The 21,666-nt window shown below is 41.7% G+C and overlaps 1 protein-coding gene across 1 annotated transcript in view; it reads right to left on the bottom strand.

Moving 5' to 3' along the window:
* Positions 1-21,666, bottom strand: part of LOC133537909 (glypican-6-like) — a 314,682-nt gene that overhangs the window by 191,946 nt on the left and 101,070 nt on the right. The window lies entirely within an intron of this gene.

Raw genomic sequence — 21,666 nt, forward strand, 5'->3', positions numbered from 1 at the left:
AGAAAAAGGTCACAATTTCCCAAGAAAAACTTGGAATGATGGCAGTGTTATAATAAAAGTCGTCATTTTACTCAACGCAGGTCAAAATTTTACAAGAAAAACTGAACATTTGCGCAATATTATGATGAAAGTTGGAATTTTACTCAATGACGGTCGCAAGTTTACGAGAGAAAGCTTAACATTTTGGCAATTTTATTAAAATAGTTAAAATTATTAAGGACAAGCGGTAGAAAATGACTTATTAATCTACTTGTTCATTTACTCTTAATATCATCTTACTTTTGTCTTTTAACATTTTCTATCTACACTTTTGTTAAAATGTAAAAATCACTTATTCTTCTTTTTGATATTTTACATTAGTTTTGGATGATACCACACATTTGGGCATCAATCCGATACCAAGTAGTTACAGGATCATACATTGGTCATATTCAAAGTCCTGATGTGTTCAGGTACATATTTCCTTAGTTTATAAACATAACATGAATAAAAAAACAAAAAAACAAAAGAAAGAATGTTGTGATGCCAAAAAATATCGACTAGATACATACCTGTACTTAGTATCATTACAGTGGATGTCAGGTGTAGATCCACCAATGGCGTTTGTTTACATTTTGACGGTGTGTAGTGAAGCATGTTTAGCTATTCCTCGTCCTGCAGGGATGATACTTGTACGAAACTTACTTAATTTGTCGCCATGGAGACGAGAATTATTGAGATACAAGTAGCTAGAACACTGCCGGTAGCTAGCTAGTCATGTCTTAAAGCACCTCTTCCTGAGGGCGTTTCAGTATTATAAGTTCACCTTTATCGTTAGTTTTTAAGCCAAAATGCGTCCGTTCTCCCTTGTCTGTCTACACACAGTGTCTGCTTGTAAGTACTCTGTGAGTGTGCGCTGCCGAACATGCTCCTCTCCTCTTAAACCGGCAATTACATGACATGACAGGGGATGGGGTACCGGTACTTTTTAGAGGTGGTATAGTACCGAATATGATTCATTAGCATCGCGGTACTATACTAATACCGGTATACCGTTCAATCCTACTTGGAAGTGAAGTGAATTATTTTTATATAGCGCTTTTCTCTAGTGACTCAAAGCACTTTAAATAGTGAAACCCAATATCTAAGTTACATTTAAACCAGTGTGGGTGGCACTGCAAGCAGGTGGGTAAAGTGTCTTGCCCAAGGACACAACAGTAGTGAGTAGGATGGCGGAAGCGGGAATCGAACCTGCAACCCTCAAGTTGCTGGCACGGCCGCTCTACCAACCGAGCTATACAGCCCCAAGCAAGCTATAACTGGAAAAAGGTCACAATTTCACAAGAAAAACTTGGAATTATGGCAGTATTATAATAAAAGTCGTCATTCTACTCAACGCAAGTCAAAATTTTACAAGAAAAACTGAACTTTTGCGCAATATTGTGATGAAAGTTGGAATTTTACTCAATAACAGTCGCAATTTTACAAGAGAAAGCTTAATGTTTTGGCAATTTTATTAAAATAGTCATAATTTAAGTTAAAACTTTAAATTTTGGGCAATATTATATTAATAATCGGAATTTAATTTGGCAAAGTTATGACAAAAGTCACCAATTTTACTCCAAGAATGTCACAATTTTACAAGAACAACAAAAAAGTTGGCAATATTGTGATGCAAGTCAGAGTTTTAGATGACAAATGTTGCCATTTTGCATTATAAAGTAATTATTTTACATAAAAGTAGTAATACCTTTAGGAGAAAATACTGCAATATTACAGAAACCTTTTGCAGCTCCCCACATGACGTGAATTTTTAACACTGGGTTTAACTAGGTTTTTTTAATCTTTTGTTGTATTTTTCCTTCTTTATAATGTTTGGTAATGCATGTATTCTTTGTATTTTTATTTTGCATGCTCCTATATGGACCCCAGGAAGACTAGCAGTCGCCTTGGCGACAGCTAATGGAGATCCATTCAATAAACAATAAACAATTTCAATTTCTTAAATTCATACACTAACTTGTTATTTCATATGTTGACCAGAGGGGGAGCATTTTTAAAAGCGACATACAGTCAATTTGAAAAATCCTTCCTTTTTGGGACCACCCGAATTTTGATAGATTTCACCACCAAGGGTGCAAATGAGAAATTCTTTATTAGATGCAATGGTTTTCAGTATTGGGACCATGATTTATGTCCTAACTTGTTCACACCTCCTCATATGGAAGGTACTTTTCCTTGTTGATGTCTTAAGAAGGGTTAGAAATACAAGAACACACACACGCACACACACACACATTATTGTTTTTGTTACCTTCTAGAGACCTCCCAAAAATGCCTGCCTCTCTCGGACCACCCTTTCTAGATATATAAAGATTTGTATTGACAACATTAATATTATATACTGTATATATTATGCAAATATAAAAATTCTTGTTGCAAAAAGTGAGTTGGAATTTCTCAAGAAAAAGGTCACAATTTCACAAGAAAAACTTGGAATTTTGGCAGTGTTATAATAAAATTCGTAATTTTACAAGAAAAACTGAACATTTGCGCAATATTGTGATGAAAGTAGGAATTTTACTCAATAATAGTCGCGATTTTACAAGAAAAGCTTAGCATTTTGGCAATTTTATTAAAATAGTCGTAATTTAAGTTAAAACTTTAAATTTTGGGCAATATTATATTAATATTCGGAATTTTACTTGGCAAAGTTATGACAAAAGTCACCATTTTACTCTAAAAATGTCACTATTTTACAAGAACAACAACAAAAAATTGGCAATATTGTGATGCAAGTCAGACAGTCAGATATGACAGATGTCGCCATTTTGCATTAAAAAGTAATCATTTTACATAACGAAGTAATAATTTTATGAGAAAATATTGCAATATTACAGAAACAAAGTATATGACAAATTGTTTCCAATTTTATAAGAAAAAAGTCGACACATTGGTTTTAGTTCATTTATTTTGGGGGAATTATTTGTTTGTAAGTGGTTTTTAATCTTCATTATTTACTACAAGCTATTACGGTATGTCTCTATATATATATATATAAATATAAAAATGATGAATAAATGGGTTGTACTTGTATAGCGCTTTTCTACCTTCAAGGTACTCAAAGCGCTTTGACACTACTTCCACATTTACCCATTCACACACACATTCACACACTGATGGAGGGAGCTGCCATGCAAGGCGCTAACCAGCACCCATCAGGAGCAAGGGTGAAGTGTCTTGCTCAAAGACACAACGGATGCGACGAGGTTGGTACTAGGTGGGAATTGAACCAGGGACCCTCGGGTTGCGCATGGCCACTCTGCCACTGCACCACGCCGTCCCATATATATATATATATATATATATATATATATATATATATATATATATATATATATATATATATATATATATATATATACACACACGTACAAACATACACATTTCATACCGCTTGTCCCTTTCGGGATCGCAGGGGGTGCTGGAGCCTATCTCAGCTGCATTCAGGCGGAAGGATGGATACAGATATAGATTATATGTGTGTATATATATATATATATATATATCCTTCTGCCCGTATGCAGCTGAGATAGGCTCCAGCACCCCCTGCGATATCGAAAGGGACACGCGGTAAGAAATGGGCGTACGTACGTACATACATATGTATTTTTTCATTATTCATCCAGGCCAAAGGGGGCGCATTTCAATTTCTTACAGAACACTTGTTATTTCATACGTTGGCCAGAGGGGGAGCACTTTTAAAACCGACACAGAATGTAAATGTGAATGTTGTCTGTCTATCTGTGTTGGCCCTGTGATGAGGTGGCGACTTAGCCGGGGTGTACGCCGCCTTCCGCCCTAATGCAGCTGAGATAGACTCCAACGACCCCCCCGTGATCCCAAATGAAAAAAGCGGTAGAAATGGATGGATGGATGGGCACAGCCAATTTGAAAAATCCCTCCTTTTTGGGTCCGCCCGAATTTTGATACATTTCACCACCAGGGGTGCTAATGAGACATTCTCTATTAGATGCAATGGTTTTCCGTATTGGGACCATGATTTATGTCCTAACTTGTTCACACCTCCTCATAGGGAAGCTACTTTTCCTTGTTGATGTCTCAAGAAGGGTTAGAAATACAAGAAAACACGCACACACACACACACGTTTTTGTTACCTTCTTGAGACCTCCCAAAAATGCCTACCTCTTGAGGACCACCCTTTCTAGATATATAAACACTTGTATTGACAACAATAATAATATATACTGTACATAATATGCAAATATAAACATTTTTGTTGCAAAAAGTGAGTTGGAATTTCTCAAGAAAAAGGTCACCATTTCACAAGAAAAACTTGGAATTTTGGCAGTGTTATAATAAAAATCGTAATTTTACTCAACGCAAGTCAAAATTTTACAAGAAAAACTGAACATTTGCGCAATATTTACTCAATAATAGTCGCGATTTTACAAGAAAAGCTTAACATTTTGGCAATTTTATTAAAATAGTCATAATTTAAGTTAAAATATATATATATTTATATATATATATCCTGAGCACCCATTGCGATTCCGAAAGTGACAAGCGGTAAGAAATTATTCATTAGTCCAAAGGGGGCGCATTTCAATTTCTTACAGAACACTTGTTATTTCATACGTTGGCCAGAGGGGGAGCACTTTTAAAACCGACACAGAATGTAAGTGTGAATGTTGTCTGTCTATCTGTGTTGGCCCTGCGATGAGGTGGCGACTTAGCCGGGGTGTACGCCGCCTTCCGCCCTAATGCAGCTGAGATAGACTCCAGCGACCCCCCCCGTGACCCCAAATGGGAAAAGCGGTAGAAAATGGATGGATGGATGGGCACAGCCAATTTGAAAAATCCCTCCTTTTTGGGTACGCCCGAATTTTGATAGATTTCACCACCAGGGGTGCTAATGAGACATTCTCTATTAGATGCAATGGTTTTCCGTATTGGGACCATGATTTATGTCCTAACTTGTTCACACCTCCTCATATGGAAGCTACTTTTCCTTGTTGATGTCTTAAGAAGGGTTAGAAATACAAGAACACACACACACACACACACACACGTTTTTGTTACCTTCTTGAGACCTCCCAAAAATGCCTACCTCTTGAGGACCAGCCTTTCTAGATATATAAAGACTTGTATTGACAACAATAATAATATATACTGTACATATTATGCAAATATAAACATTTTTGTTGCAAAAAGTGAGTTGGAATTCCTCAAGAAAAAGGTCACCATTTCACAAGAAAAACTTGGAATTTTGGCAGTGTTATAATAAAAGTTGTAATTTTACTCAACGCAAGTCGCAATTTTACAAGAAAAGCTTAACATTTTGGCAATTGCGCAATATTGTGATGAATGTAGGAATATAAGTTAAAAAATATATATATATATATATATATATATATATATATATATATATATATATATATATATATATATATATATATATATATATATATATATATATATATATCCTTCCGCCCGAATGCAGCTGAGCACCCACTGCGATCCCGAAAGCGACAAGCGGTAAGAAATTATTCATTAGGCCAAAGGGGGCGCATTTCAATTTCTTACAGAACACTTGTTATTTCATATGTTGGCCAGAGGGGGAGCACTTTTAAAACCGACACAGAATGTAAATGTTAATGTTGTCTGTCTATCTGTGTTGGCCCTGTGATGAGGTGGCGACTTAGCCGGGGTGTACGCCGCCTTCCGCCCTAATGCAGCTGAGATAGACTCCAACGACCCCCCCGTGATCCCAAATGAAAAAAGCGGTAGAAAATGGATGGATGGATGGGCACAGCCAATTTGAAAAATCCCTCCTTTTTGGGTCCGCCCGAATTTTGATACATTTCACCACCAGGGGTGCTAATGAGACATTCTCTATTAGATGCAATGGTTTTCCGTATTGGGACCATGATTTATGTCCTAACTTGTTCACACCTCCTCATAGGGAAGCTACTTTTCCTTGTTGATGTCTCAAGAAGGGTTAGAAATACAAGAAAACACGCACACACACACACACGTTTTTGTTACCTTCTTGAGACCTCCCAAAAATGCCTACCTCTTGAGGACCACCCTTTCTAGATATATAAACACTTGTATTGACAACAATAATAATATATACTGTACATAATATGCAAATATAAACATTTTTGTTGCAAAAAGTGAGTTGGAATTTCTCAAGAAAAAGGTCACCATTTCACAAGAAAAACTTGGAATTTTGGCAGTGTTATAATAAAAATCGTAATTTTACTCAACGCAAGTCAGAATTTTACAAGAAAAACTGAACATTTGCGCAATATTTACTCAATAATAGTCGCGATTTTACAAGAAAAGCTTAACATTTTGGCAATTTTATTAAAATAGTCGTAATTTAAGTTAAAATATATATATATATATATATATATATATATATATATATATATATATATATATATATATATCCTGAGCACCCATTGCGATTCCGAAAGTGACAAGCGGTAAGAAATTATTCATTAGTCCAAAGGGGGCGCATTTCAATTTCTTACAGAACACTTGTTATTTCATACGTTGGCCAGAGGGGGAGCACTTTTAAAACCGACACAGAATGTAAATGTGAATGTTGTCTGTCTATCTGTGTTGGCCCTGTGATGAGGTAGCGACTTGTCCGGGGTGTATGCCGCCTTCCGCCCTAATGCAGCTGAGATAGACTCCAACGACCCCCCCGTGACCCCAAATGGGAAAAGCGGTAGAAAATGGATGGATGGATGGGCACAGCCAATTTGAAAAATCCCTCCTTTTTGGGTCCGCCCGAATTTTGATAGATTTCACCACCAGGGGTGCTAATGAGACATTCTCTATTAGATGCAATGGTTTTCCGTATTGGGACCATGATTTATGGCCTAACTTGTTCACACCTCCTCATATGGAAGCTACTTTTCCTTGTTGATGTCTCAAGAAGGGTAGAAATACAAGAAAACACACACACACACACTCATACATAAATCTAATCTCTGACGGCGTCGACACCCCAGGAAGCATCCAAAAGTGTTGCAGGGGATTTCTGCTGCCCACAAAGTAGGAGGAGAATGTCGGGAGATATTTGCAAGGTTGCCTTTTGGTCTTCGCCGTGCTCCTGCGGGTAGCACTGTGACTCACTCACAGGTGTTGTTGGAGTGGTGGATATTGAGTGATGGCCATGTTGGACCTCAGCCCATCGCTGCGTGACAGCAGTATGGTTCCAACAAGTCACACGTGCAGCTGCATGTGCACATTTGATAATAGATCCCCATGAATTGATGAACGTGGACCCCGACTTAAACAAGTTGAATAACATATCCGGGTGTTGCCAATTAGAGGTCAACTGTACGAAATATGTACTGTACTGTACAATCTACTAATAAAAGTCATAATCAATTAATCGGAAAAAAAAAATGCAGATTGTATATTTTCACAAAACAAAATGGGACCTCAGTTCATGAAGGATTATCTTATTTTTCGGACTGTAAACTGCTACTTTTTTTTTACTACGCTTTGAAACCTGCGGCTTATAAAACGGTGCAGCTAATTTATGGATGCCCATCCATCCATTTTCTACCGCTTATTCCCTTTTGGGGTTGCTGGCGCCTATCTCAGCTATAATCGGGCGGAAGGCGGTGTACACCCTGGACAAGTCGCCACCTCATCGCAGGGGCCAACACAGATAGACAGACAACATTCACCCTCACATTCACACACTAGGGCCAATTTAGTGTTGCCAATCAACCTATCCCCAGGTGCATGTCTTTGAAAGTGGGAGGGGAACCCACGTATTCACGGGGAGAACATGCAAACTCCACACAGAAAGATCCCGAGCCTGGGATTGAACCCAGGACTGCAGGACCTTCGTATTGTGAGGCAAACGCACTAACCCTTCTTCCACCGTGAAGCCCCGGATGTCAATCAATCCATTTTCTACCGCTTATTCCCTTTTTGTGTCTGTGCTAATTGCGACGTTTAGCTGGCGTTGTGGTGATGCGGTTACGTTCTCTCAATTGTGCAGGCGGAATGGACACAGCGTGAAGGTAAGGATGATGATTTATTTAACACTGCAGAAGAAACCAAGAACATCAATACTTGCACAAAGGCACTAGAGACAAACTAACTGAACTAGCATGTGAGCTAGAAAGAACAAAAGACGCTAGCACGTGAGCTAGGGAAATAAACAAACAAGAGATTAGCGTGGAGGCTAAAGTACACAAAAATAGTCTTTACCGCAAGCGGGGATAGCGACGTCACCTGTTGCATGAAATAGCAAATTAGACTGCGAGGACGAATGAACAAAAAGAGCAGGCTTAAATAGAGGGGATAATCAAAAGGCAGGTGCGCGTGAAAAACAAAAGGCAGGTGACACAAATGCGTTACTAATGCAGCGGAAACAAAACAGGAAGTGCCACCAGTAACTAAGGACGTCAAATACTAAACAGGGTGTGATAACAAAACAGAAAAAAAACAGAAAATGACATGATCCGAGCCGCGGATCATGACACTAATAACCATAAACACATACTTTAAAAAGGTGTGGTATGGCACCACCTTTTGGACGAGTTCTCTCAATTCTGCTCAGGGGTCCATGTGGTTAGAGTGTCCGCCCTGAGACCGGAAAGTGGTGAGTTATGGAGTCCGTTTAGCTGATTGGAGAGCTAACTTGAGCAGCAAGTGGCTCCATGACGATGACTTCTGTTTTGTTGGACCAGCCGTTTTACTGCCATGTGACGGAAAAAATAAAAAGGTATGTAAATAAACATTTACAAAAACTTTCGTACCGGCATATATCTACAGCTTATAGTCCGGCGTGACTAATATACTGTAGGTAAAAATATTTATTTATTAAAAAATGTGGTGCTTGTGGTTTGAATACCGGTGCAGTCTATAGCACGGTAACCTTTTGGGGAGCTTTTTGCAACACTCATTCCCAAAAAGTGTCATGTCTGTGTGATCATGTTTGGTTTTTAGTCATGTTCGGTTTTGTTTTTGGACTCTTTGTGCACTTTTGTTTGTTTTGTCTCCATAGCAACCAATTCGTTTTCACCTGTCCTCATGTCACGCACCTGTCTCACATTTTGCACTCGCACACCTGTTTTCACTTATCATGTCTATTATTTAAACCGAAAGTTGCCAGGGAGTCAGTCTGGCGACTTTACCTCTACTTCATGCCATGCCATGCCTGTCACTCATACTGTCCATAGTTTCCCTCCTGCCCATGCCACGTAAGTTTCTGGTTTTTATGTCACAGTTATCGACTTTTGCTTTTTGTACAAAGTTCTGCCTTTGTGCTAGTTTTTGCTTTCATTAGTTAAGTTTGTTCTCCGCCATTGTGTGCGCCTTTTGTTTGCTTCCTTTTTTTGGAGTTAGTTAGTGTTATTAATAAATATGTACTTACATTCACGTCTTGCCCGCGCCAACTTTCCTTTGCCTTACAGAAAACAAACCCCCAAGTCCATGTATTGACAGAAAGGGGGTGACCTGAACAAGTTAGGAGAAGGAGAAGAGGAGGAAAAGAATAGACACAGGAGATACGGATGTTGCGATTTCAATGTTTTATGGTGGTTAACTTAATTTTACACTTGTGTTACAATTAACGATATGCAGCTTGACCCAGCGTCATATTGGATGTGTTCTATTGTTTGGTAGTTAACTTATTCTTACCTATACTTATATTCGAATATGACCAATGTTGTCATGTCTTGTGATCTTGTTTTGTTTAGTTATGTTCTGTTACTTCAAGACTCCATTAGTTACTGTTTTTTCGCTCCCTTGTTTTGTCACCATGGCGACCCTAAAGTTTCACCTGTCTCACGTGTTGGACTCACGCACTTGTTTTTAATCACTGACACTATTTAAGCCTGTCTCTTTCTGTTGGTCGTCCTGGCGTCAACACTCTGGTTATGTATCACTATGCTTCATGTCATGTTTACTGATTCATGCCATTTCATAGTTCATGCTGCCCTGCTCTTTTCTTTCCAAGTAAGTTTTGTTTATTCATGTCACGTTTAGTGAGTCTTTTGTTTCATGTCCATAGTTTTGCCTTTGTGGTAGTTTTTGTTTCTTAGCCAAGTTTGTTCTCCGACTTGTGCGCGCCTTTTGTTTGCACTTTTTTATAGATAAATTAAAACATGTATTTACCTTCACGCCATGTCCGGTCCAGTTCTATTGCATCTCGGGAAAACAATCCGTGCAGTTTACTGCTCCATAGCCCTAGTTACGACAAATGTGTGATCCCTGCAACCATTTGGTATCGGATATATACCTAAATGTGTGGTATCATCCAAAACTAATGTAACGTATCAAACAACAGAAGAATAAGTGATTATTACATTTTAACAGAAGTATAGATAGAACATATTATAACAGAAAATAACCAGATATCAACAGTTAATAAAGAAGTCGATTAATAATAAATTTTCTACCACTTGTCCTTCATAAGTTAGACAAAATAATAGAATGATAAATGACAATATGTTACTGCATACGTCGGCAGACTAATTAGAAGCCTTTGTTTGCTTACTTTCTAATAAAGGGCAAGTTATCTAGTATGTTCACTATTTTATTTAAGGACAAACTTGCAATAAGAAACATATGTTTAATTTACCGTAACATTTTTTTGTTAAATTAAAGCCAATAATTCAATTTTTTGTGGTCGCCTTCATTTATAAAAGTATCAAAATGTACCGAAAAGTATCGAAATACATTTTTTGTACCGGTACCAGTACCAAAATAGTGGTATCTGGATAACACTAGTTCTTTACATTCCATTTTTCCCAATGTCATTCATTTTATCCATTTGAATCAAGGTTGTCTGGTCATTTCCTGTCTACTTATTTTGGTATTGGTTATTTGTATTGTTTTAAATGCTTTTCTCCATAGTATTAAGCGAAGAAATTCCATCAGACATAAATTTGTGTGGAGTGCCTCAAGGCTCTATCCTCAGTCCTCTTATGTATACTGTTCCTTCATATCCCGAAGAACAAAGATTTTGCATCAAGATTCTACATGTTAGTCGTATACAAAAACACTCATAGGACACAAAAATAAATAGTCCATCCAAGTTCAATACAATAAAAATAAAAAAATAACACACTTCCCTAATTTACAGCATTTCTTTTTCAGCTTACCGTATTTCCTTGAATTGCCGCCGGGTATATAGTATGCGCCTGCCTAGAATTACTGCCGGGTCAAACACGTTTCGCAAAATAATTAGCGCATGCTTAGCATTACCGCCGGGTCAAACTTGTTTGGCAAAATATTATTTTTATTAGTGCATATCTAGAATTTCCGCCAGGTCAAACTCGTTTCGCAAAATAATTAGCATATGCCTAGAATTTCCGCCGGGTCAAACTCGTCACGTCACGAGTGACACTTCACCTGTCATCGTATTCAAAATGGAGGAGGCTGATTTCAAGCATTTGAAATCGCATAAAGGGAAGAAGATTAAGAGATTTTCAGTAGGATTTAAGGCCCAAGCTATTGAATATGTTAAAAAGAAGAGTAAGCAGCTATATTTCATTAATATACCGTAGCTGCGTGTGTCAAATATGAGTCATTAAATGACTCCCACCTCGTGGTGCTAGAGGGCGCTAGTGATCCTTCTTGCGACTACTCGGCTGCAGAAGAAGTGACTACAAGCAGCATGAGTGAGCAGCGATCGTTTATTGCACTTTTAACATGGAGGATTACATATCTACAATTAAACAGTTTTCTAAACTGGACTTTCAATCGCCCGTGACCCCAAAGGGAATAAGCGATACAAAATGGATGGATGGATGGACTTTCAATCGAAGCAGGAGGCAATAAAAGAAGATCCCCATTGAGACAGAGAGACTTAAAAACTGAAGAAAGATAAGGAAGACTTTTATAAACAAGTTATCGATGCTTTTGATCAGAAGGAGCTGCGCATGGACTTCATTAATAAGTAAAGGTAAGACCGTAATAACGTTTTATTTTTTATTTTTATTAAATGTGATTTTCATTATATTCATGTGTGTCTATAGTGGGTGGGTACTGTAAGGAGTGGGGTTTACTATGTTTATTGTAAAATGTGCAGATGCCTCAATTTGCTGTTACCATGTTCTATCACACGGTACTGTCTGCAAAATTCAATAAAAATATTTGAAAAAAAAAAAAAAGTGATTTTCATGATGGTATCCTTACATCACACTCAAATTTTTAAGCGCAGGCCCTAAATTTACCGCATGCCTTTGGTAAGCGCCGGAGGGAGAAGAGGTTTTAAAATAATTAGCTCATGCTTGCCTTTACCGCATGCCTTCTGTAAACACCGGAGTGAGAAGAGCTTTTACATTAATTAGCGCCCCGGCGGCAATTCAAGGAAACACGGTAGCTCAATATTTCAGTTACTGTTAAGATTAATTATTTGCATTTCAATCAATCAATCAATGTTTATTTATATAGCCCCAAATCACAAATGTCTCAAAGGACTGTACAAACCATTACGACTACAACATCCTCGGAAGAACCCACAAAAGGGCAAGGAAAACTCACACCCAGTGGGCAGGGAGAATTCACATTCAGTGGGACGCCAGTGACAATGCTGACTATGAGAAACCTTGGAGAGGACCTCAGATGTGGGCAACCCCCCCCCCTCTAGGGGACCGAAAGCAATGGATGTCGAGCGGGTCTAACATGATACTGTGAAAGTTCAATCCATAGTGGCTCCAAGACAGCAGTGAGAGTCCCGTCCACAGGAAACCATCTCAAGCGGATCAGCAGCGTAGAGATGTCCCCAACCGATACAGGCGAGCGGTCCATCCTGGGTCCCGACGAGCGGTCCATCCTGGGTCTCGACTCTGGACAGTCAGTACTTCATCCATGGTCATCGGACCGGACCCCCTCCACAAGGGAGGGGGGGACATAGGAGAAAGAAAAGAAGCGGCAGATCAACTGGTCTAAAAAGGAGGTCTATTTAAAGGCTAGAGTATACAGATGAGTTTTAAGATGAGACTTAAATTGGAGTTCTAACCAGACAGGGATAGTTTCAAAGTCCATCCATTTCTACCGCTTGTCTCTTTTGGGGTCGCGGGGTGATGCTGGAGTCTATCTCAGCTGCATTCGAGCGGAAGGGGGCGTACACCCTGGACAAGTCGCCACCTCATCACAGATGATAGTTTAAAAGTGTAACTGCGAAACTATCCCTGACTTATTCTCGGTTTCAAGCAACAAAATCTGGCTCTTAGTTTACAAAGCACTCACTGTTCCGGCTCCCTTAATTCCACCATCACGTCCCTTGCCCGAAGGGGGAATCCTCGATGTTCTTTGAGAAAGGACATAGAGTATAAATTATAAAACAGCTTTACCCGCTGATATTAGACGTTGCTTTTGAAACTACATTTATTCTGGTGTGTCGGTAAACACTTTCTATGTGATTTGCAATCAGATGCAACATTAGAATATGCATTGTTGAGTCATATAAACAAAGATTGTGCCATGTCTTTGTGTTCATGTTCTACTTAGTTGTGTTCTGTTTTGTTTTTGACTTCATTAGTTCCTGTTTTTGCGCACCCTGGTTTGTTTTAGTTTCCCTGACAACCATTAGTTTCACCTGGCTCATTGTTCTGGACTCACGCACAGCACTATTTAAGCCTGTAGTTGCCAGGCAGTCAGCCTGGCGAAATCACCTTCTACACACCCTTGATACCTGATTGCTCACTTCTTGCCATAGATTCATGCTTTTCACGTCACAACAAAATATACATTTTTGGGTTGTTTATTTACCAAATTTTTAAACAATGGCAATCGTCTCGATTACTGTAACGTATTATTTTCGGGTCTCCCCATGTCTAGCATTAAAAGATTACAGTTGGTACAAAATGCGGCTGCTAGACTTTTGACAAGAACAAGAAAGTTTGATCACATTACGCCTGTACTGGCTCACCTGCACTGGCTTCCTGTGCACTTAAGATGTGACTTTAAGGTTTTACTACTTACGTATAAAATACTACACGGTCTAGCTCCATCCTATCTTGCCGATTGTATTGTACCATATGTCCCGGCAAGAAATCTGCGTTCAAAGGACTCCGGCTTATTAGTGATTCCCAAAGCCCAAAAAAAGTCTGCGGGCTGTAGAGCTTTTTCATTTCGGGCTCCAGTACTCTGGAATGCCCTCCCGGTAACAGTTCGAGATGCCACCTCAGTAGAAGCATTTAAGTCTCACCTTAAAACTCATTTGTATACTCTAGCCTTTAAATAGACTCCCTTTTTAGACCAGTTGATCTGCCGTTTCTTTTCTTTTTCTTCTATGTCCCACTCTCCTTTGTGGAGGGAGTCCGGTCCGATCCGGTGGCCATGTACTGCTCGCCTGTGTATCGGCTGGGGACATCTCTGCGCTGCTGGTCCGCCTACGCTTGGGATGGTTTCCTGCTGGCTCCGCTGTGAACGGGACTCTCGCTGTTGTGTTGGATCCGCTTTGGACTGGACTCTCGCGACTGTGTTGGATCCATTATGGATTGAACTTTCACAGTATCATGTTAGACCCGCTCGACATCCATTGCTTTCCTCCTCTCCAAGGTTCTTATAGTCATCATTGTCACCGACGTCCCACTGGGTATGAGTTTTCCTTGCTCTTATGTGGGCCTACCGAGGATGTCGTAGTGGTTTGTGCAGCCCTTTGAGACACTAGTGATTTAGGGCTATATAAGTAAACATTGATTGATTGATAACATACATATACACACAGGGTCCATTACCAGGGTTAATGTGGTCAACATATATAAAATAAAAACTAAATAAGATAAGGCTCAGTTTCTTAACAAAACCTTTCAACATATAAAGTGCTTTTTTTGATTGATTGATTGATTGATTGAGACTTTTATTAGTAGATTGCACAGTACAGTACATATTCCGTACAATTGACCACTAAATGATAACACCCAAATACGTTTTTCAACTTGTTTAAATCAGGGTCCACGTTAATCAACATTAAACTGCCTCCAGTTGTTGCTCCTATGAAATAAAATGACAAAACTTTTCTTCTACATATAAAGTTTCAAGTCAACTCAGCCTCAGATTAACTTTTCTTTCCCCCCAGCCTGGCTAACTTTGTAGTAAGAGGAGATATGGGCTTATTGTTCTTCCACCATAGAAGTGGGTCAAAATCTAGTTTTAATGCAATACAACAACCCCTGCAACCCCGAACGGGACAAGCGGTAGAAATGGATGGATGGATGGTCTTAAATGGGCTGCTATAAAAACATTTGTTATTGCTTTAGCCCTGCCTGGCTGGCCATGGAGAGGCTGCTTGAATGCGGTGTTTGCACCACGCTCCTCTTTCTTTTCCTTAAAGCGAGCTTAACTTGGGGGTGGTGCCGCTTCAAAGGGGTTAGCATGTTTGACATGTTGGCAGAAGCATACCATACTGCTGCTGAAAAATGTCGGCAAACCTCCGTCCTCCATTGCTGGATCGCACCGCGAAGCCGAAGTGTTCCCAAAGGGGAGATCTTAACGAGGCAGGAGGGTCTTCCAGCTCTGGCTTTTGCATGTTGTCCTAGCCCGGTTGATGCTAGCATGCCGTGTGTTGTGCCTCGCTCTGCATTGTTTACACAACGTGTGGTGCGCTACCTAATATGTCCGTGTGGAAAATCGTTCGGTACACCTCCAAACCGAACCGAAACCCCCGTACTGAAACGGTTCAATACAAATACACGCACCGTTACACCCCTACAAACACCCGATCATGTTTATCCTGATGGAAATAAACATAAACCACATTCCCACCGATTAGCACAGTTTAGTTCAGCTCGCCATGGTACCCTTTGGAAGGTACCAGAATTTCCGGACCATAGGGCGCACCGGATTATAAGGGGCAATGCCGATGAATGGTCTATTTTGATCTTTTTTCATATATAAGGCGCACCGGATTATAAGGTGCATTAAAGGAGTCATATTATTATTATTATTTTTTTTTAAATGTAAATTACTTCCTTGTAGTCTACCCAACATGTAATGGTGGTTCTTTGGTCAAAATGTTGCATGGATTATGTTGTACGGATCATCTTCAAGCCGCTTTTCTGACAGTCGCTTCCGGATGCTCCGTTCTGTGGGCGGTCTAATTTACGTGGCTGACCTTCCATCAGCGTCTTCTCCCCATCATCTTTGTTGTAGCGGTGTAGCGTGCAAGGACGGGAGAGGAGGAAGTGTCAAAAAGATGGAGCTAACTGTTTTAATGACAGACTTTACTCAAATCATCTTCATCCGGAAACAACAACACGGGGAAAAAAAAAAATCTTCCGACCGGAACTCTCTAATAACTAAAGTTCTTTGGGTGAATAATGTAAACTCACTACACCGGTATGTTTTAGCGCTTTCATGGTAAGTTTCCTGACAGATATAAGTAGGAAATTTACACTACTTTATATAGGCAAACAGCGTAGGATGGATGACCCATAACAAGAAGAGAAAAAGAAGAAGCTTATCGACTACGGTGTTGACACGGACTACAAAGGCGGAAGTGCGCAATTTTTCAGATCGCAACTACAGCAGGTACCAGAAGGTAAGAAAAGTTGCTTTTGCATAATATTGCGAAACAAAACGCCAGAGAATATGCCTGACCTTATATACACATACCATAATAATACTTGTATGTTGAAGCACATCAAGTGGTGCGGCTTCATAGCTTACCAAAGTCGTACCAAAACATTTTGATGGATTTTTGAGCGACGTGTGTAATGTTCTATATTTTCAATGGAACATATAAAATGCCGGTGTTGTTTACTTGAGTCATGTAGTGGAGGCTACACCTATCTCTTATGTTTGACTGCCATCTACTGGTCACACTTATGATTACAACATGGGCCAAATAAAATAGCTTCGAGATGGGTGAGCTAAACCCAACCGGGTTATAAGGCACAGTGTCGAATTTTGCGGGAAAATAAGGCTTTTAAGTGCGCCTTATAGTCCAGAAAATACAGTTACCTATGTTTACATGTGTGGGCAGCACGGTTGGAGAGGGGTTAGTGCGTCTGCCTCACAATACGAAGGTACTGGGTTCGATCCTGCGCTTGGAATCTTTCTGTGTGGAGTTTGCATGTTCTCCCCGTGACTGCGTGGGTTCCCTCCGGGTACTCCGGCTTCTTCTCGCCTCCAATAACATGCACCTGGGGATAGATTGATTAGCAACACTAAAATTGGCCCTAGTGTGTGAATGTGAGTTTGAATGTTTATCTGTGTTGGCCCTGCGATGAGGTGGCGACTTGTCCAGGGTGTACCCCGCCTTCCGCCCAAATGCAGCTGAGATAGGCTCCAGCACCTCCCTACGACCTCAAAAGGGTCAAGCGGTAGGAAATGGATGAATGGATGGATGTTGAAGCATATCAAGCAGTGCGGCTTCATAGCTTACCAAAGTCATACTAAAACATTTTGGTAGATTTTTGAGCGCCGTGTGTAATGTTCTATATTTTCAGTGGAACATATGAAATGTGGGTGTTGTTTACTTGAGTCATATTTCCATCATAGTAGAGCCTACACTTCTCTCTTATGTTTGACTGCCATCTACTGGTCACGTATATCTTTAGAACGTGTACCAAATAAAATAGCTTCGAGGTAGGTAAGCTCAACCAAACTTATTCCTTACGTAAGGCGGATTGTCGAGTTTGGTGGGGGAAAAAAAAATAACATAAGTGCGCCTTATAGTACGAAAAAATTATGGTAACCTATGTTTACATGTGTAAAATACCTAAAAACATTTCCCGAACAATAATTGAAGGTTCTAAAATGTCGAAATTCTTTCAAATTTGAACAAGCATCAATTAGCGTGCACTGGAAAACATTGAAAAAGAAGCCGTGTTTTAGCCCGGTGCCCCTTTTTCTTTAATCTTACTCTGCATATGATGAGAACCGCCAACAGTCCTGAGGTGATATTCTACATAAGCAGGAGTAGCATGACATCAAACAGAATATTAAAAGGGTATGTACAGCTTAATTATTGCTGCTAGAGAGTAAGGGGAAGAAAGCATTGACCATGTCTTAGATGACCTTCTCTGTCACATGAAAACATTCGTCCATCCATCCATCCATCCATCTTCTTCCGCTTATCCGAGGTCGGGTCGCGGGGGCAGCAGCCTAAGCAGGGAAGCCCAGACTTCCCTCTCCCCAGCCACTTTATCTAGCTCTTCCCGGGGGATCCCGAGGCGTTCCCAGGCCAGCCGGGAGACATAGTCTTCCCAACGTGTCCTGGGTCTTCCCCGAGGCCTCCTACCGGTTGGACGTGCCCTAAACACCTCCCTCGGGAGGCGTTCGGGTGGCATCCTGACCAGATGCCCGAACCACCTCATCTGGCTCCTCTCGATGTGGAGGAGCAGCGGCTTTACTTTGAGTTCCTCCCGGATGGCAGAGCTTCTCACCCTATCTCTAAGGGAGAGACCCAAACTCATTTGGGCCGCTTGTACCCGTGATCTTATCCTTTCGGTCATGACCCAAAGCTCATGACCATAGGTGAGGATGGGAACGTAGATCGACAGGTAAATTGAGAGCTTTGCCTTCCGGCTCAGCTCCTTCTTCACCACAACAGATCGGTACAACGTCCGCATTACTGAAGACGCCGCACCGATCCGCCTGTCGATCTCACGATCCACTCTTCCCCCACTCGTGAACAAGACTCCTAGGTACTTGAACTCCTCCACTTGGGTCAGGGACTCCTCCCCAACCCGGAGATGGCACTCCACCCTTTTCCGGGCGAGAACCATGGACTCGGATTTGGAGGTGCTGATTCTCATTCCGGCCGCTTCACACTCGGCTGCGAACCGATCCAGTGAGAGCTGAAGATCCCGGCCAGATGAAGCCATCAGGACCACATCATCTGCAAAAAGCAGAGACCTAATCCCGCGGCCACCAAACCGGAACCCCTCAACGCCTTGACTGCGCCTAGAAATTCTGTCCATAAAAGCTATGAACAGAATCGGTGACAAAGGACAGCCTTGGCGGAGTCCAACCCTCACTGGAAACGTGTCCGACTTACTGCCGGCAATGCGGACCAAGCTCTGGCACTGATCATACAGGGAGCGGACCGCCACAATAAGACAGTCCGATACCCCATACTCTCTGAGCACTCCCCACAGGACTTCCCGAGGGACACGGTCGAATGCCTTCTCCAAGTCCACAAAGCACATGTAGACTGGTTGGGCAAACTCCCATGCACCCTCAAGAACCCTGCCGAGAGTATAGAGCTGGTCCACAGTTCCACGACCAGGACGAAAACCACACTGTTCCTCCTGAATCCGAGGTTCGACTATCCGGCGTAGCCTCCTCTCCAGTACACCTGAATAAACCTTACCGGGAAGGCTGAGGAGTGTGATCCCACGATAGTTGGAACACACCCTCCGGTCCCCCTTCTTAAAGAGAGGGACCGTAAGCTACACTATATTGCCAAAAGTATTTGGCCACCCATCCAAATGATCAGAATCAGGTGTCCTAATCACTTGGCCCGGTCACAGGTGTATAAATCAACCACTTAGGCTTGTTTCTACAAACATTTGTGAAAGAATGGGCCGCTTTCAGTGATTTCCAGCGTGGAACTGTCATAGATTGCCACCTGTGCAACAAACCCAGTTGTGAAATTTCCTCGCTCCTAAGTATTCCAAAGCAGACTGTCGGCTTTATTATAAAAAAGTGGAAGAATTTGGGAACAACAGCAACTCAGCCACCAAGTGGTAGGCCACGTAAACTGATAGAGAGGGGTCAGCGGATACTGAAGCGCATAGTGCAAAGAGGTCGCTACAGACCTCCAAACTTCATGTGACCTTCCAATTAGCCCACGTACAGTACGCAGAGAGCTTCATGGGATTGGTTTCCATGGCCAAGCAGCTGCATCTAAGCTAGGGGTGTCAAACTCAAACACATCCATCCATCCATCCATCCATCCATCCATTTACTACCGCTTATTCACTTTTAGGGTCGCGGGGGGCGCTGGCGCCTATCTCAGCTACAATTGGGCGGAAGGCGGGGTACACTCTGGACAAGTCGCCACCTCATCACAGAACTCAAATACAGAGTGGGCCAAATTTCTAAACTGAACAAAGCCGCGGGCCAAAGTTGAACAACTTAACCTTTTAATAGGGACCCCAACAAGTTTTGCATTGAATATTGAACAAGCAAGGCTTATATAACTTTATAGTGACATGCAAAATCGAGTTTTGTTGGTAGCGGGGGTGTATATTGTAGCGTCCCAGAAGAGTTAGTGCTGCAAGGGATTCAGGGTATTTGTTCTGTTGTGTTACGGTGCAGATGTTCTCCCGAAATGTGTTTGTCATTCTTGTTTGGGGTGGGTTCACAGCGTGGTGTAACAGTGTTAAAGTTGTTTATACGGCCACCCTCAGTGTGACCTGTATGGCTGTTGACCAAGTAGGCCTTGCATCCGCATATATTACGTAACTGGGCCGGCACGCTGTTCGTATGGAGGAAAAGCGGACGTAATGACAGGTTGTAGAGGATGCTAAAAGCAGTACCTTTAAGGCACGCCCCCAATATTGTTGACCGGGTGGAAATCCGGGAGTATGGTTGCCCCGGGAGATTTTTGGGGGGGGGGCACTGAAATTCGGGATTCTCCTTGAAAAATCGGGAGGGTTGGGAAGTATGAAAATTAGAGTTGAATTCGGCGGGCCAGCTCTAATGTTCATTTATTATTGCCTCAAGGGCCAAATGAAATTACACGGCGGGCCAAATATGGCCCGCGGGCCAGAGTTTGACACCCATGATCTAAGCCATACATCACCAAGTCCAATGCAAAGCGTGGGATACAGTGGTGTAAAGCACGTCGCCACTGGACTCTAGAGCAGTGGAGACGCGTTCTCTGGACTGATGAATCACGCTTTTCCATCTGGCAATCTGATGGACGAGTCTGGGTTTGGAGGTTGCCAGGAGAACGGTACATTTCGGACTGCATTGTGCCGGGTGTAAAGTGTGGTGGAGAAGGAATTATGGTGTGGGGTTGTTTTTTAGGAGTTGGGCTGTGAAATGAACTTTGAACCTCAGTAGAAGCATTTAAGTCTCACCTTAAAACTCATCTGTATACTCTAGCCTTTAAATAGACCTCCTTTTTAGACCAGTTGATCTGCCGCTTCTTTTCTTTCTCCTATGTCCCCCCCTCCCTTGTGGAGGGGGTCTGGTCCGATAACCATGGATGAAGTACTGGCTGTCCAGGGTCGAGACCCAGGATGGACCGCTCGTCGGGACCCAGGATGGACCGTTCGCCTGTTTCGATTGGGGACATCTCTACGCTGCTGATCCGCCTCCGCTTGAGATGGTCTCCTGTGGACGGGACTCTCGCCGCTGTCTTGGATCCGCTTTGAACTGAACTCTCGCGGCTGTGTTGGAGCCACTATGGATTGAACTTCCACAGTATCATGTTAGACCCGCTCGACATCCATTGCTTTCGGTCCCCTAGAGGGGGGGGGGGGGGGGGGGGGTTGCCCACATCTGAGGTCCTCTCCAAGGTTTCTCATAGTCAGCATTGTCACTGGCGTCCCACTGGATGTGAATTCTCCCTGCCCACTGGGTGTGAGTTTTCCTTGCCCTTTTGTGGGTTCTTCCGAGGATGTTGTAGTCGTAATGATTTGTGCAGTCCTTTGAGACATTTGTGATTTGGGTCTATATAAATAAACATTGATTGCTGCGATGAGGTGGCGACT

This window comes from Nerophis ophidion, linkage group LG19 (genome assembly GCF_033978795.1).
Source record: "Nerophis ophidion isolate RoL-2023_Sa linkage group LG19, RoL_Noph_v1.0, whole genome shotgun sequence".
In the NCBI taxonomy this organism is placed as follows: domain Eukaryota; kingdom Metazoa; phylum Chordata; class Actinopteri; order Syngnathiformes; family Syngnathidae; genus Nerophis; species Nerophis ophidion.